The sequence below is a fragment of the Triticum aestivum genome, chromosome 3B (genome assembly GCF_018294505.1).
Source record: "Triticum aestivum cultivar Chinese Spring chromosome 3B, IWGSC CS RefSeq v2.1, whole genome shotgun sequence".
NCBI lineage: Eukaryota > Viridiplantae > Streptophyta > Magnoliopsida > Poales > Poaceae > Triticum > Triticum aestivum.
This window is the reverse complement of record NC_057801.1, coordinates 842840468-842854719: the sequence shown is the minus strand read 5'-3', so window position 1 is coordinate 842854719 and position 14252 is coordinate 842840468. Positions and strand designations below refer to the sequence as shown.

The 14252-nt window shown below is 41.8% G+C and overlaps 3 non-coding genes across 3 annotated transcripts; 2 read left to right on the top strand and 1 right to left on the bottom strand.

Moving 5' to 3' along the window:
• The first annotated feature begins 4371 nt into the window (after positions 1–4371).
• Positions 4372–4462, top strand: TRNAM-CAU (transfer RNA methionine (anticodon CAU)). The gene is given in 2 exon segments: positions 4372–4409; positions 4427–4462. It is a non-coding gene; the product is annotated as a tRNA-Met (tRNA).
• Positions 4463–5505: 1043 nt separating this feature from the next.
• Positions 5506–5579, top strand: TRNAI-AAU (transfer RNA isoleucine (anticodon AAU)). The gene has a single exon. It is a non-coding gene; the product is annotated as a tRNA-Ile (tRNA).
• An 85-nt stretch (positions 5580–5664) lies between these two features.
• Positions 5665–5738, bottom strand: TRNAV-AAC (transfer RNA valine (anticodon AAC)). Its single transcript has one exon. It is a non-coding gene; the product is annotated as a tRNA-Val (tRNA).
• Positions 5739–14252: the final 8514 nt, after the last annotated feature.

Genomic DNA, 14252 nt, shown 5'->3' with positions numbered 1-14252 from the left:
GTGTAGACCCGAGGTTTTTTTTAACGAAAAAGTAGACCCGAGGTTCAGCCGGGAACCATGTTGGTTGGTGGAGCGCGCCCGCGGTGTCGGACCCAGGCGTAGACCGATGCGAGCTGGCACGAGATTGGGGCGGAGCAGGCGCGGGCGCAGGATGGGATGAAGGAGCGGATCCCGGCACATATCATGTCGACCCTGGCATGACTGGAAGCCCAGATCCCAAAGAAGATTGCAGCGGCTCCATTGTGACAATTTCAGCACATGCTTCACCTGTAGCAGCAGACTCAAATGACAGATTCGAAGAATTAGTCAAATTTACGTCAGTACAATCATCAATTTCCACAGGAGCAATACCAGATAGATGAGATGAGAGGAGAAGTATTTCCTTCCGAAGAAGGGCTCCGACATTTGGATGAAGTTTGGCAAACGGGAATTGAGTTTCATCAAACACAACATCACGGGACATGTACACACGACCGATGGGCACATCAAGACACTTGACACCTTTATGTTGTGCACTATACCAAGAAAGACACACTGTTGAGATCGAAACATAAGTTTTTGAGAGTTGTAGGGACGAAGGTTTGGCCAACAGGCACACCCGAAAATATGAAGTGTATTATAATCTGGTGTGACATGAAGAAGACGTTCAGTGTGGGTTTCATTGGTAATAGTACGACTAGGCTACATATTGATAAGATGTACTGTAGTGAGAAACGCTTCGTCCCAAAATTTTAAAGGCATAGAGGCAGAAGCTAGGAGGGCAAGACCTACTTCAACAAGTGTCGATGTTTCCGTTCAGCAGAGCCATTTTGCCGGTGAGCATGCGGGCAAGACACGTGATGAGAAATTCCTATCTTTCAAAAAAAGAATTAAGCTTCTCATATTCACCATCCCAGTCTGATTGCATGGTAAGGATTTTGCGATCAAACTTTCATTCAACAAGTGCTTGAAAGTTACAAAAAACTTGGAACGTGTCAGAGCATTTTTTAAGAAGATATATCCAGGTGTATTTGCTATAATCATCAATAAAACTCACATGTAAGAGTGTCTACCAATGGAGGTGGGTGCCGGACCCCAAACATCAGAGAAAATAAGTTGCAATGGCTGGGTAGACACACTAGTAGAAATAGGATAAGGCAACTGATGACTTTTTGCTCTTTGACAAGAATCAAAAATAGTTTCTAAATTTTTCTCACCAACAATTGGGAGTTTATTTTTACTAAAAATTTGATGTACAGTAGCAAAACGAGGGATGACCTAAACGACTGTGCCACCCTTCAGCAGAAAGCTTGATGTCACCATAGACTTGTTTGTTGAACTGACAATATTGAGGAAGCAGCTCATAGAGTCCTTGGACACATGTACCCCTATGGAGAACTCTCTTCGTGGCCTGATCCTTGATCAAAAATAAGAACGGGTGAAACTCAAGGAATACATTATTATCAAGAGTAATACGATGGACGGAAAGAAGAGTTTTGGAAGCATTGGGTACATGCAAGATATCTTTCAGAACTAGATTTTTATGTGGAGTTTTGATAATTGATTGACGAATATGACTAATCTTCATACCTACACCGTTTGCCGCAGTGTAAATTTGATCGTGGCCAATGTATTTTTCTTGCATCGTCACCTTGTCGAGTTCTCCGGTGATGTGATTTGTTGCACCCATGTCTAAGTACCAATTGGTATAGACACCATACGATGCATCAGCTACAACAGCAACTTTTTTCTTTTGGAATGTGTCATCAGCATAACACCAATCACAATCTTTGGCGAGATGGTTAGTTTTTTTTTTGCAAATTTGACAACGACCTTCATACCCTTCATACCCCTGAAAGTTGTTGCGCCCACTGTTGTTGCGTCGATGAGGCTAGCCGCCGCCGTTGTTTCCCTGATGATAATGGCCACCGCCACCACCACCACCGTAGTGGCCGCCGCCACCATTGTTGTTGTTGTAGCCGCTAGGGTAGTAGCCAGAATTGTTATAGTCGTCATCGCCGCCGTTGTTGTAGCTGCCACCGCTGCTACCTGGACGAGATCCACCACCGCTGCCACCCTTCTGCTGACCACGGGAACCCTTGTTGGATCCCTAGTTGTCGCGAGAAGCAAGGATGGCGGAGGACTTGAAGTTGTCGGCGCATGTCCCAAAGAACATCTCGACGCGCTCGTCGAAATTGGCTACCATGGCGAAGAGGTTCTCGACAGTGACTGGATCAGTATGTGCATCCAAGGCGGAGATGATGGGCTGATACTCCATGTCAAGCCCCGCGAGGATGAACGACGCCAGCTCATCCTCCCTGATCGGTTTGCCTACCACCGCAAGCTCATCAGAGAGAGCACACATGTGCCCGAAGTAGACTGCCGTCGGCTAGTTGCCCTTCTAGGCGTTGGTGACCGAGGCCCGAATGCTGTTGATGCAGGAGAGCGATACAACGCAGAACATGTTGCTCAGGGCCGTCCAAATCGCATGTGATGTTTCCATCGATGCAAATTGAACCAACACCTCCTTGGAGAGATTTCGAAGAAGATATGCGACCATCTGTTGATCTTGAATTAACCAGGGGGCATAGGCAGGGTTGGTGATCACCTGATCCTTGCCATCCTTGTCCTTGGTGGTGATGATCTTGGGAGGTTCTACCGTGGTTTGGTCGATGTAGCCGTACAGACCGGCGCCCTTTATCTGGGATCACGCCTGGGCTCGCCAGAGGACATAGTTCGTCCGGGTGAGCGGCTCGGAGACGTTGTAGTTGAGGCCGGAAGAGACCAGAGCAAGATGGGTTTTGGGAGATCGATGAGGAAAGGCTAAGCGTGGTGGAAGAAACCTGCTATGTATACCATGAAAGCCATAATGAAGTGTCTCAACCCCCTGATTGGGAGACCGCGATGTTTATATAGATTGTAAACGTGAAGTACAAGGAAGTCTGTTGTTGTAACCGGACAGAATACAAGAGAGAGAGAGGAGATCGGGATAGAGAGAGTTGTAACAGGACAGGAGATCTATATCCCTAGATATTCAGGTGTGAGGCGCAAGACATGAACCCTTGACGCCTCCACATTAACATGTTTAACAACATCGTCGCCTGAGGAGAGACATTGGTTTCAGCCATGGCGGCGCTAGCTTACTGGACACACTCTGAAGATGGTGAGGGAAGATCAGTGCTATACAATCAAGCGTCCCTATCTTGGGTAGTTAGCAGCAGTTTGGGATTTAGTGCCACAACTATGGGTGTCATTTTCATTGTTGGTTAGCTATGATTTTGATGTGTCATCCTGGTGGTGTCGATGTTTGTCACTTCTTGTTCTTGTAGTGTGTGTTTGACTTTGGATTAACCTTGCCACTGTAGACTGATAGTGTTTTTTTCGCCGGTTTTCTTTGTTAGCTGGGCAAGTGGTTTTTAAGGGAAAGCCATCATGGCTAAATATAGCTTTGTTTATATCATATAATAGTTACATCGTCCATGAGCTTGCTGACTAGAGAGTCTGTGGTTCATTCATCCAACTAGAAGATAATTTATTACAATAATTATAGTTTGCTAGGTGGATTGATTAAAATAACAAAAAACAATGCTTAAACGGACCTGCTTATTGTTGTAGCATCCCACCATCTTACAATACAAGAGCGAGACTTTCACGTTGCTTATCACTTTTTCTGACATGGAGATTTTTTAGAAGAATTTTGTTATAAGATAAAACATGTTCCGGTGGATGTTGTTTGCTAACAGGGCAACACATTTTTTTATGGAAGGCCATCATGGCTAGATATGACTAGCTTTATTATATCATATAATAGTTACATCGTCCATAGGAAGTGTCCGCCTCCTCAACCTAGCCACCACCAGCTCTCGGGTTTCCTGTGCCTCCTGTGGGTGTCGCCGTCGGTCTGCCTCGTTCTTTGTGGCCTTAGGGCCATGGAGGCCCAGTGGATCCCGGCCTTTGTCAATAGGAGAGCTTTGTTTTCTAATGTCTTTCTGAGTTTTGTTAGGGTTTGTGTCCTGCTCAGAGAGACGAGACGGCGTGATTGTCTTTAGACGGAATAAGGTTCTCCCTCCCTAGCCCTCATTCCGGCGCTGCTTCTTGTGTCCTTGGAGGGCGTGTGGAGGTTTTGTCTGCAACGGATCTTGCAGGATTATGTCGTATTTTGTCTTCGGTGGATCCACGTGGATACGGTCTTCGTTCGCCAGTGGTCATGTGTTTACATGTTTGATCCTTCTAATCTATGCATTTCTTCATCGATGGCGGTCATTAGGTGGTCTAGGGACATGTAATTTTTACTCGTTTTTTTTCATAAACAAAAGTGTGCATTACGTTAATTACAACACAGACAAGATAGACACAGTTTAAATAGGGTTAGATTTGATATACTAAGACAAGGGGGCGGTGGCGCAGTTGGCTAGCGCGTAGGTCTCATAGCTAAATTATGCGAGTGATCCTGAGGTCGAGAGTTCGAGCCTCTCTCGCCCCAATCTTTTTTTTCTTTTGCTTCTATTTCCTGTAACCATCCTTTCTTGTAGGTCACATGATTGACTCGCCTAGCCGTCGCCGTCGCCCAGATTGTTTACTCAAGGACTCTGACAACAACGAGGAACAATGGAATGATGGACAAACATCATCCATATGCACCTTTCTTTCCTCGCAAATCTGCACTTCTTTTTGTAAAGCACCCCGCTCTAGTTAAATCATCAGACATGCGATAATATACATATAGCACACACCGCCGCAGCTGCTTCTTTCACAAGGAAAGATTCTCGTGTTTTTCAACCGCAAAGGCATCATTAGTTAGAGGGGACAAAGAGGATGCATGACGGAAAGGGTTTTAACCATGCTGACTCGGATTCCCATACTTTTCCCAGGTCCGCTTAATCTTTTTAAATTCGGGTACTTTTATCATAGACGTGAATATTTTAGAAATTAGTGTATTTTTTTCAATTCTGCATACTTTTCTCAAGTTCATGTACTTTTTTTAATCCATGTACTTTTTAGAAATTCATGTAATTTTCGTAGCCGCGTATATTTTTTGGAAAGGGTTCATGAATTTGAAAATTTTATGCGGGCTTGAAAAAAGTACGCGGATTTAGATTTTTTTACGCAAATTAGAGAAAATATCTTGATTTGAAAAAATTATCTCAACTTGAATACGTGAATTTTAAAAAAGTTCATGGATTGAAAATTTTATGCGGGCTTGAAATAAGTACACGGATTTAGATTTTTTTTTATGCAAATTAGAAAAAAATATCTTGATTTTAAAAAATATCTCAACTTGAAATAAGTACACAAATATTAAATAGTTCACATATTTGAAGAAAGTATGTTTACTTTAAAAAAAATTACACGACCTTGAAATAACTACATGGATTCGAAAAGAGTATGTGAATTTCAAATTCACGGATATGAAAAAGAGCTCCGGTGATCTGCTTACTCTTTTCATCACATCACAAAGGTGGTACCGTGCAAGTCATATTCAGTTTCAACAAATAGATTGCCTGACAAAAAGAAAATTACGCAAAAGGCCTATTAGCTCAGCTGGTTAGAGCGTCGTGCTAATAACGCGAAGGTCACAGGTTCGAGACCTGTATGGGCCATTAACCTATTTTTTACTTTTTTTTACACAATGAAAAAATAGATAGAATAAAGAAGAAACGCGAAAAAAACATAAATAAAATAAAGTGGCTTCGCCCGGGTTCGAACCGGAGACCTTCAGTGTGTTAGACTGACGTGATAACCAACTACACCACGAAACCAGGTTGCAATATTGCTGGGTTTATGATTCTAAGCTAATAGCATTCTTCAAGACAAACATATCATCATGTACTGTTAGTCCACTATCTTCACAAGACGCGTGTTCTTTACGCTTTCCATTGCAAGAAGTGACAGCATTATATTCCAAGATTTGTGGAGATAAACCCACAATAAATTATAGATCGATGCCGATGAAAGCACATGGAATAGACACCCAAACACACCTGTCCAACATGAATACATGATGCTTTAGAGATCCCCTTCTACCATGACGTATCTGGGATAATAGTCATTAGTGAAAGACCAATAGTTATACAAACGAGTGAAGTGAGCCCATCTCCAATACTCCAAGGATTCTTATCATTAGATCATCCTAAGCGATTTATGAACATTACAACAAATATGATTACGACATTTATGGCTCCCACATAAATAAGATGTTGTGCGCCCCCTACAAAGTAGGAATTAAATAACAAAACGGAAAACAGATATATAAACAAGAACTGGTCCCAAGTTCCCAAAGAAAAGGCAGAATAACTAGGGTCGGTACATAATACTACTCGTAAACCCCCTAGTAGGAGAACAAATCCCCCAAATAGCATAAGAATCTCATCTATTGGTCCAGGTAAATCCATTATGGGTAATAAGAAATTAATAGTATTAAATTTTCATGTGCTCACTAAAACTAAAGGATTCAAGAGGAAAAATGGATTAGAGTAAATTTTCTGTGTATACAGTTAGAAATTATATTATATCACGAAAATCTAGTATGATTCGGACTAAGAAATAATTTCCAATAAGCGGTGGTTAGTTTTTTAGTTTAATAAATAATTATTAGTTTTTATAACAAAAAGGCAAAATCAAAGTTTAGTAATTAGTAATCTTACTTGAATTCAAGATTTTTCTTTGTTTATTTTAATTTCAGAAAAATTCTTAATTGTTTGAACTGTGTAATCTCCCAATATGGAGAGGTGAGACTAGGAACGTACTTTGCGTTTATGTTTCTACACATGCATATGAGTTTTTCTTGGAATCTCACATTCAAGAGCCATATCAATTCTAGCATAGAAATATGAATATGACTTACAAACGTGGAAATAAATAATAACATTTATTATTGCGTCTAGGGTATATTTCCAACACTAGTCGCGATGGAGACAACGCCTCATGGAGCAGCTAGAGCCCGGACTGGTGGGGCGACTTGCAAGGTATAAAGAGGGAGCAGCGCACCTGCTCGGTATTAGGAGGTCGTCGTGCGTCCGGTGATGACGTCTACCATGGCTTATATCTCCTGTTGGATTCTCCAAGAAGAAGAGGAGCAACAAAGGCAGGGGGAGTGGAGCAGTGGTGGCACCGGCGACGAAGAGGAGCAATTGTAGGTAGCCTATGAGACAGATTGGAGAGATAAGAGAGAGAGAGGGAGAGAGAGAGAGATAGAGAGAAATTTTGTTGTGCTAATCTATTATGTGATGCCACCTCATCGATCCAGACCCACCCCATTCCAACCAATCAGGACGAAGTGCCCACATTTTGTGTTTCTTCATTAGGTGGCTTTATCGAGTGTGAAAGTGCGTTATATCGACTAGAGGGGGGGGGGTGGATAGGCGATTTTTATGAATTCTTCACTGAGGAATTTGCTGGTGAGGAAATTCCTAAATGAAGAACTACTTGCAGCGGAATAAGTACTCAGAAAGGAACATAACAAAACAAAAGCATAGTCATCATGATGAAATGAAGACAAGCACAGAGTACAGAAAGCGTAAACACAGGATAACACAAGGAAGAAGACAGACAGACTGGAGAAATAGAACTGAGGAAATTGAGAAAGTCTTCAGTCAATGTCTTCAAAAAGATATGAACAGGCACACAACAACATACATGAGGAATTTAAAGAGTTGAGGAAATAGAACCAGTAGCTCGGTGAAGACAAAGATTTGGTAGACCAGTTCCAGCTGCTGTCTAAGTTGTACATCTGGTTGGAGCTGCTGAGTATTAAAACTCGAGGACACCCAGTCCCGGACACACAGTCCTCACCGTATTCTCCTTGAGCTAAAGTCACACAGACCTCGCCCAATCACTCGTGGTAAGTCTTCAGGTGACTTCTGAACCTTCACAAACTAGGTCACTCGGTGATCCACAATTCCTCTTGGATGCTCTAGACCTTGATGCCTAACCGTCTGGAAGAAGCACAGTCTTCAAAGGAAATAAGCGTCGGATCCATGCAGGATCAATCTCTTCAGTGATGCTCAATCACTTGGGGTTTTGTAGGTTTGAGTTTGGGATTTCCTCACTTGATGATTTTCACTCAAAGTCCTCGGAGGATGGGTTGCTGTCAAATGACAAGTGTCAGTTTCTCTCGGAGCAGCCAACCAACTAGTGGATGTAGGGGGCGGCTATTTATAGCCGGGGAGCAGCCCGACATGATAAGACATAAATGCCTTTGTCTGATATGACCGTTAGGTGGGTAGATATTTTGGGACAACTGGCGCGTAGCACGGTAACGGTCGGAATATTTGGGGTTCGAATTCCTCAGGGCTATCATGTTTCTCACTTGGTAGGCAATCCACACTGGCGAATTCCTAACTCTTCAGTCAGAACAAATTCCTCAGAGACTAGAAGAACTTCGTCTCTGTCACTGAAGAATATGACTGAACTGTGCGGGATTTCCAATGGCTTCACTCGAAGGGATTGGTAGGTGTAGGATTTTGAGTTGAGCATCACATGGAAACTTTTCCTTAGTATTTCCTCGACCCCCTTTAACAGTACGGTGTTTCATATGACTCAAGAAAGAGAAAATGAAACTACGAAAAAAAAGTCTTCATGATTCATGTTCCTCGAATGATTACCAAGTCTTCAAGGTCACACCAATTTCTTCACTTTCAAAGTCTTCAGAAATCCAAAGTCTTCAGTCGAAGAACTTCATTTTTAGGGGTCGACTTTCTCTGTAAATATCTAACTCCTCATAGACTTATAGACCTGTGTACACTCACAAACGCATCAGTCCCTTAACCTATAAGTCTTCAATACACCAAAATCACTAAGGGGCACTAGATGCACTTACAATCTCCCTTTTTGGTGATTGATGACAATATAGGTTATGTTTTCAACGGGGATAATCGTATGAAGTGTAAATACTGATATTGAGGAATTTGATTGCAAGATATAGAAGAACTCCCCCTGAAGATGTGCAACATGAGGAATTTTCTTTTGAAGCAATGCACACTTGAAGAGTATAATCATGGAGATCTCCCCCTATATCTTGTAATTCATACACGCATTTGACATATAATATGAGGAATTTGAAATGCATGATGAAATATGGTGACTGATGTAATTCAGCATGCGTGCATTAACATTAATGAGGAATAAGCATGCAGAAGAACACAACAAAAGTATCAAGCCACCATAGAGTTTAAGATTACAACTCGATCCAGCAAAGTCATCAGAAGAACGAGAGTTGTAATTTAGCAAAAAAAACGCCCATATATAGACCCGCTTGAAGACTAACTCAAATTTCTCCCTCTTTGTCATCGAATGACCAAAAGGGTTGAAACTGAGGACTAACGCCCCTGAAGAATATCATGATGATGGAGGAGCGCTAGTGTTGTCAGGGTCTTGAGTCGTTGTAGGGCCTGCTGCAGTGTCGTCCAAGTCTTCATGCTCGTCCGTGGCGCCTGATGAAGAATATGAGCTTGCGACCAGTGGAGGAACCTTGACCTTCTTGTATCTCTTCGGTGGAGGTGCAGACCACTCAAAGTCTTCCTTGAAGCCCATTTGCTTCAGATCTTCTTCACCATATAGATGTGACCGAATAGCCCAGGTGCGATCAAACACTTCATGGAGGTAGTAGTGGTTTTTCTTCACTGCATTATGTGTAGAGGTCATGTTGTGAAGAATAGAGCCAAACTGATGCTTAACCCATTTGTGATTCCGATCGAGCTTCTGGTGAAGACTTATAAGCAGTTCATGGTCTGTCATCACACGAGGAGCAGTAGCTTGAGGACTTGACTTTGGAGCATTGGCAGCAGAATCATGTGTGGCAGAGTCATCATTCGTGGAATAAGATGCAGCTTTGCGGAACTGACCATCCAATGGACGAATGCCTTCATCGATCACAGCTGGTGACTTTCCCTTCTCATCGGATGAGGAAATTGTTCGCTTGAGGACTTCAATTGGAGGCAAGTAGCTGCCATGGTTAAGAGTATCAGCCTTGTAGTTGAGTGAAGACCTTGATCTAAGGAATCTCATGATCCATGGAGCATAAGACTTCAGCTCAAATGGTGAAAGTGCAACATTCGCAAGAGTCCTCATGAAGAAATCATGGTAATTGATAGGGATACCACGCATGATGTTGAAGAGCATATTCTTCATCATCCCCATAATTTCTTCATCAGATGAATCATGACCTTTTATTGGACTCATGGTCTTCGTCAGAATGCGGTAGATGGTTCTCGGCACATACAACAAATCCTTCACGAGGAATTTGGTCCTTTGGGCTTGTCCAGGCTTTAGCGTATTCATGAGCACTTGCATATAGTGATCAGTAAGTTCAGGTTCATTATACAGATAGCGAGCGCCTTTTGGTGGAGGACTGATTGGCAAGGCACGAAGCAATTCAGAGGTTGGTGCCTTGTAGTGAGTGTTTTCAGTCATCCAGTCCAACACCCATGAGTTGACGTTAGCAGCATTGCCTGTGATATGCAAAGTTGCGTAGAACTGAAGAATAAGCTCTTCATTCCAATCAACGATGTCAGAGCAGAAATTCAGCAAGCCTGCATCGTGAAGCATACTTAGAACCAGCGTGAAGCAAGGCATAGATTCCATGTCCACATGAGGAATGTGCTCATGATCGAAGACTTTGTCCTTGTCAAAGAGAATTGAGGAATAGTAGTTTGCCTGGCTGGTAGTCCAGAAACGCTTCCTTCTAAGACGAGCATTGTCATAAGGGTTGAATTCAGTGAAGAATATGTGCTCGCCGAAGAAATCATCAGCCTTGAATTTTGGCTTCTTGGAGAAGGGATTCTTTGGCCTGGGCTGAGGCGTGTCAGTGATTTGTAGTACCACCTCAGGAATCGCAATCTCAGGTTCCTCATGCTAAGGAATTTCAGTTTCTTCTGCAGTTGCAGCCTGAGTCATTACTTCTTCATTCACATTTTCATCATCACTAGTGGCTGGAATTTCCTCATGGATGGACGAGGTTGCACGAGGTTCATCAGATTCCACTCGTACTTCTGTAGCGACTGGGGACTGAGGAACAGCTTGGAGAGGAGTGAACAATGGAGAATTGGGGTGCGGACTTTCCCAAAAGTCATCATTCAGCACTGGTGTGGTACATCCGATGTCCACATCCTCATCTTCAAGTTCTTGAACACCTGCCTCTTCAGCAGTGAACTGAGGCATAGGTGAGGAAATGACTGGAGTTGAAGGGATCTTATCCACTTCAATTTCTTCGTCCAACTGCTCTGTCGAAGGAGCAGATGGAGTTTCTTCATCAGATTCCGCGGGAATCTCATATTCTTCACCGTAAGGAACAAGGTCATTTGATGGCATTGATTAAACAGGAACGACATCAATTGGATTGTCAATTGAACTGATCAGAGTCTTCATCTTTTTCGGAACTGAAGAATTTGAAAAAGTTGATGCCTTCCTCTTTCTCATCGCTGCACGTTCTGCAGCCTTTGTCTTCTTCACATCTGATGCAGATGGAAGGATTGGAGTTGTTGTAGGTACAGGAGGTGAATTTTCTTCAGGAGCAAATGTTGCAGTTGCCCTGACTTGTTCACTTTCCTCAGGCGCATCACTAGTGGATGCCCTGGCAATATCATCAGCGGCAGGAATTGAGTCATCAGCCCTGGTACTGTCATTTTCTTCAGCAGCCCTACTGACATCAGCGGTGCTGGCATGTTCTTCAGTGGGCTGGGTAGATGCTTCAGCCTGAGGAATTTCAACATGCACCGGAGCAGAGGTAGTTGAAGAGAAAGTCTTCGTCAGATTGATGAACCGAACCTTTGCACCCTTCCAATCAGCATAGTAGCGGGCAAAGTCATCACTCAGTTGTTTGATTTCCTGTTGCAAGGCAAGGAGCTGATCTAGAGTGAGAGTGAGGACATTGTCCTTGAGGTAGTGCTGTTTCTTGTATTGCACTTTCTTCAATCTTCGTCCTTCTTCATACTTCCACTTCTCTTCCTCAAGCCGTGCCTTATTCCTCACCACAAGGCCATTTTCATCTTGCTTGTTGCGGTAGATCCATTTTGTGCCAATGATGTTGTGCTTGCGAGGATCTGGATGTTTGACCAGTTCCTAGACATTGTTGAGCTCGAACTGATGTAATTCTTCTTGCATAGCCTGAATCCACTCAGGCTCCAGAAATGCTTCATCAAAAAGGGTGAACAATTTTTTGTAGAAAGTGATCATTTTTTGAAACTGTGACTTTTTTGGAAATTCTGAACAAATTTGGAAACTCCTGACCATTTTTTGATATACTCAAACATTTTTTGAGTTTGTGAACAAAATTTGAGAAACAAGAATGATTTTCAAAATCCGAAAATACAAAAAATGATCATTTTTTCAATTCTCAAGCATTTGTTTCATTTGTGAACAAAAATCAGAAATACAGGAACAATTTTTATACCTCTGAACAATTTTTGGAGACATGAAGAACTTTTTAAAATCCTTAACACTTTTTCAAGTTGTGAACAAATTTGGAAAACAGGAACGTTTTTGAAAATTGTGAACATATTATTTAACAATGCAAACAAATAGTGAAATTTCAAACTTCATCCAAAAAGGGCGAACAATTTTTTAGAAAGTGATCATTTTTTGAAACTGTGATTTTTTTGGAAATTCTGAATAAATTTGGAAACTTCTGACCATTTTTTGATATACTCAAACATTTTTTGAGTTTGTGAACAAAATTTGAGAAACAGGAATGATGTCCAAAATCCCAAAAATTCAAAAAATGATCATTTTTTCAATTCTCAAGCATTTGTTTCATTTCTGAACAAAAATCACAAAAACAGGAACAATTTTCATACATCTGAACAATTTTTGAAGACATGAAGAACTTTTTTAAAATCCTTAACACTTTTTGAAGTTTTGAACAAATTTGGAAAACAGGAACGTTTTTGAAAATTGTGAACATATTATTTAACAATGCAAACAAACAGTGAAATTTCAAGCTTCATCCAGAAAGGGCAAACAACTTTTGTAGAAAGTGATCATTTTCTGAAACTGTGATTTTTTTGGAAATTCTGAACAAATTTGGAAACTTCTGACCATTTTTGATATACTCAAACATTTTTTGAGTTTGTGAACAAAATTTGAGAAATAAGAATGATTTTCAAAATCTGAAAAATTCAAAAAACGATCATTTTTTCAATTCTCAATCCGAAAAAATGCACGAGCCTTTTTGCTAGAAGATTGTAAATGTGAAGTACAAGGCAGTTCGTTGTTGTAACCGGACAGAATACAAGAGAGAGAGAGGAGATCGGGATAGAGAGAGTTGTAACAGGACATGAGATCTATATCCCTAGATATTCAGGTGTGAGGCGCAAGACAGGAACCCTTGACGCCTCCACATTAACATGTTTAACACCCTGCCTTAATCTGAACTGTGCAGGTTTAAATTACGCTTAAACTCCTCAAACGGCCTTGTAGCCAGCGCCTTTGTAAACCCGTCAGCAACTTGATCCTCCAAGTGAACAAATCGAATGTCTAACTCCTTGTTAGCAACCGTTTCCCTCACAAAGTGATAATCGATATCAATGTGTTTAGTATGTGCATGAAACACATGATTAGCTGACAAGTAGGTCGCACCAAGATTGTCACACCAAAGACAAGGTGTCTGAGTGTTATATATGCCAAGTTCCTTAAGCATAGACTTCACCCAAATAATTTCAGCTTTTGCTTTGGCAAGTGCTTTGTATTCTGCCTTAGTACTAGATCTGGAAACCATGGCATGTTTCTTTGCACACCAAGAGATCAAGTTGGGACCAAAGAACACTTCAAAGCCACCAGTTAATCTTCTATCATCCAAGCAACCTGCCCAGTCAGAATCAGAGAATGCACTAACAAGAGTGGATGATGACTTACTGAAGGTTATACCAACACTTAGAGTGTTTTTCACATATCTCAGTATAGGTTTGGCTGTCGTCCAATGAGCAGTGGTTGGTGCATGAAGATACTGACAAACCTTGTTTACTACGAAGGAGATATCAGGCCTGGTGAGAGTCAAGTACTGAAGCGCCACACCAGACTTCTGTATTTGGTGCCATCCTCTTGATTCAAGAGTTCTCCTTCAGCAAGTGTAAGTTTCTCTGAACTAGACAAAGGTGTTGGGGAAGGTTTGCAACCCTGCAACCCAACTCTCCTCAAAAGATCTGTAGCATACTTTTCCTGAGAAAGATGAAGACCACCTTCTTTGTTTCTCTTGACCTCAATGCCAAGGAAAAAAAATGCAAGTCACCAAGATCCTCAAGAGCAAATTGTGAGTTCAAATCTGACAAGAGAGCTCTCAT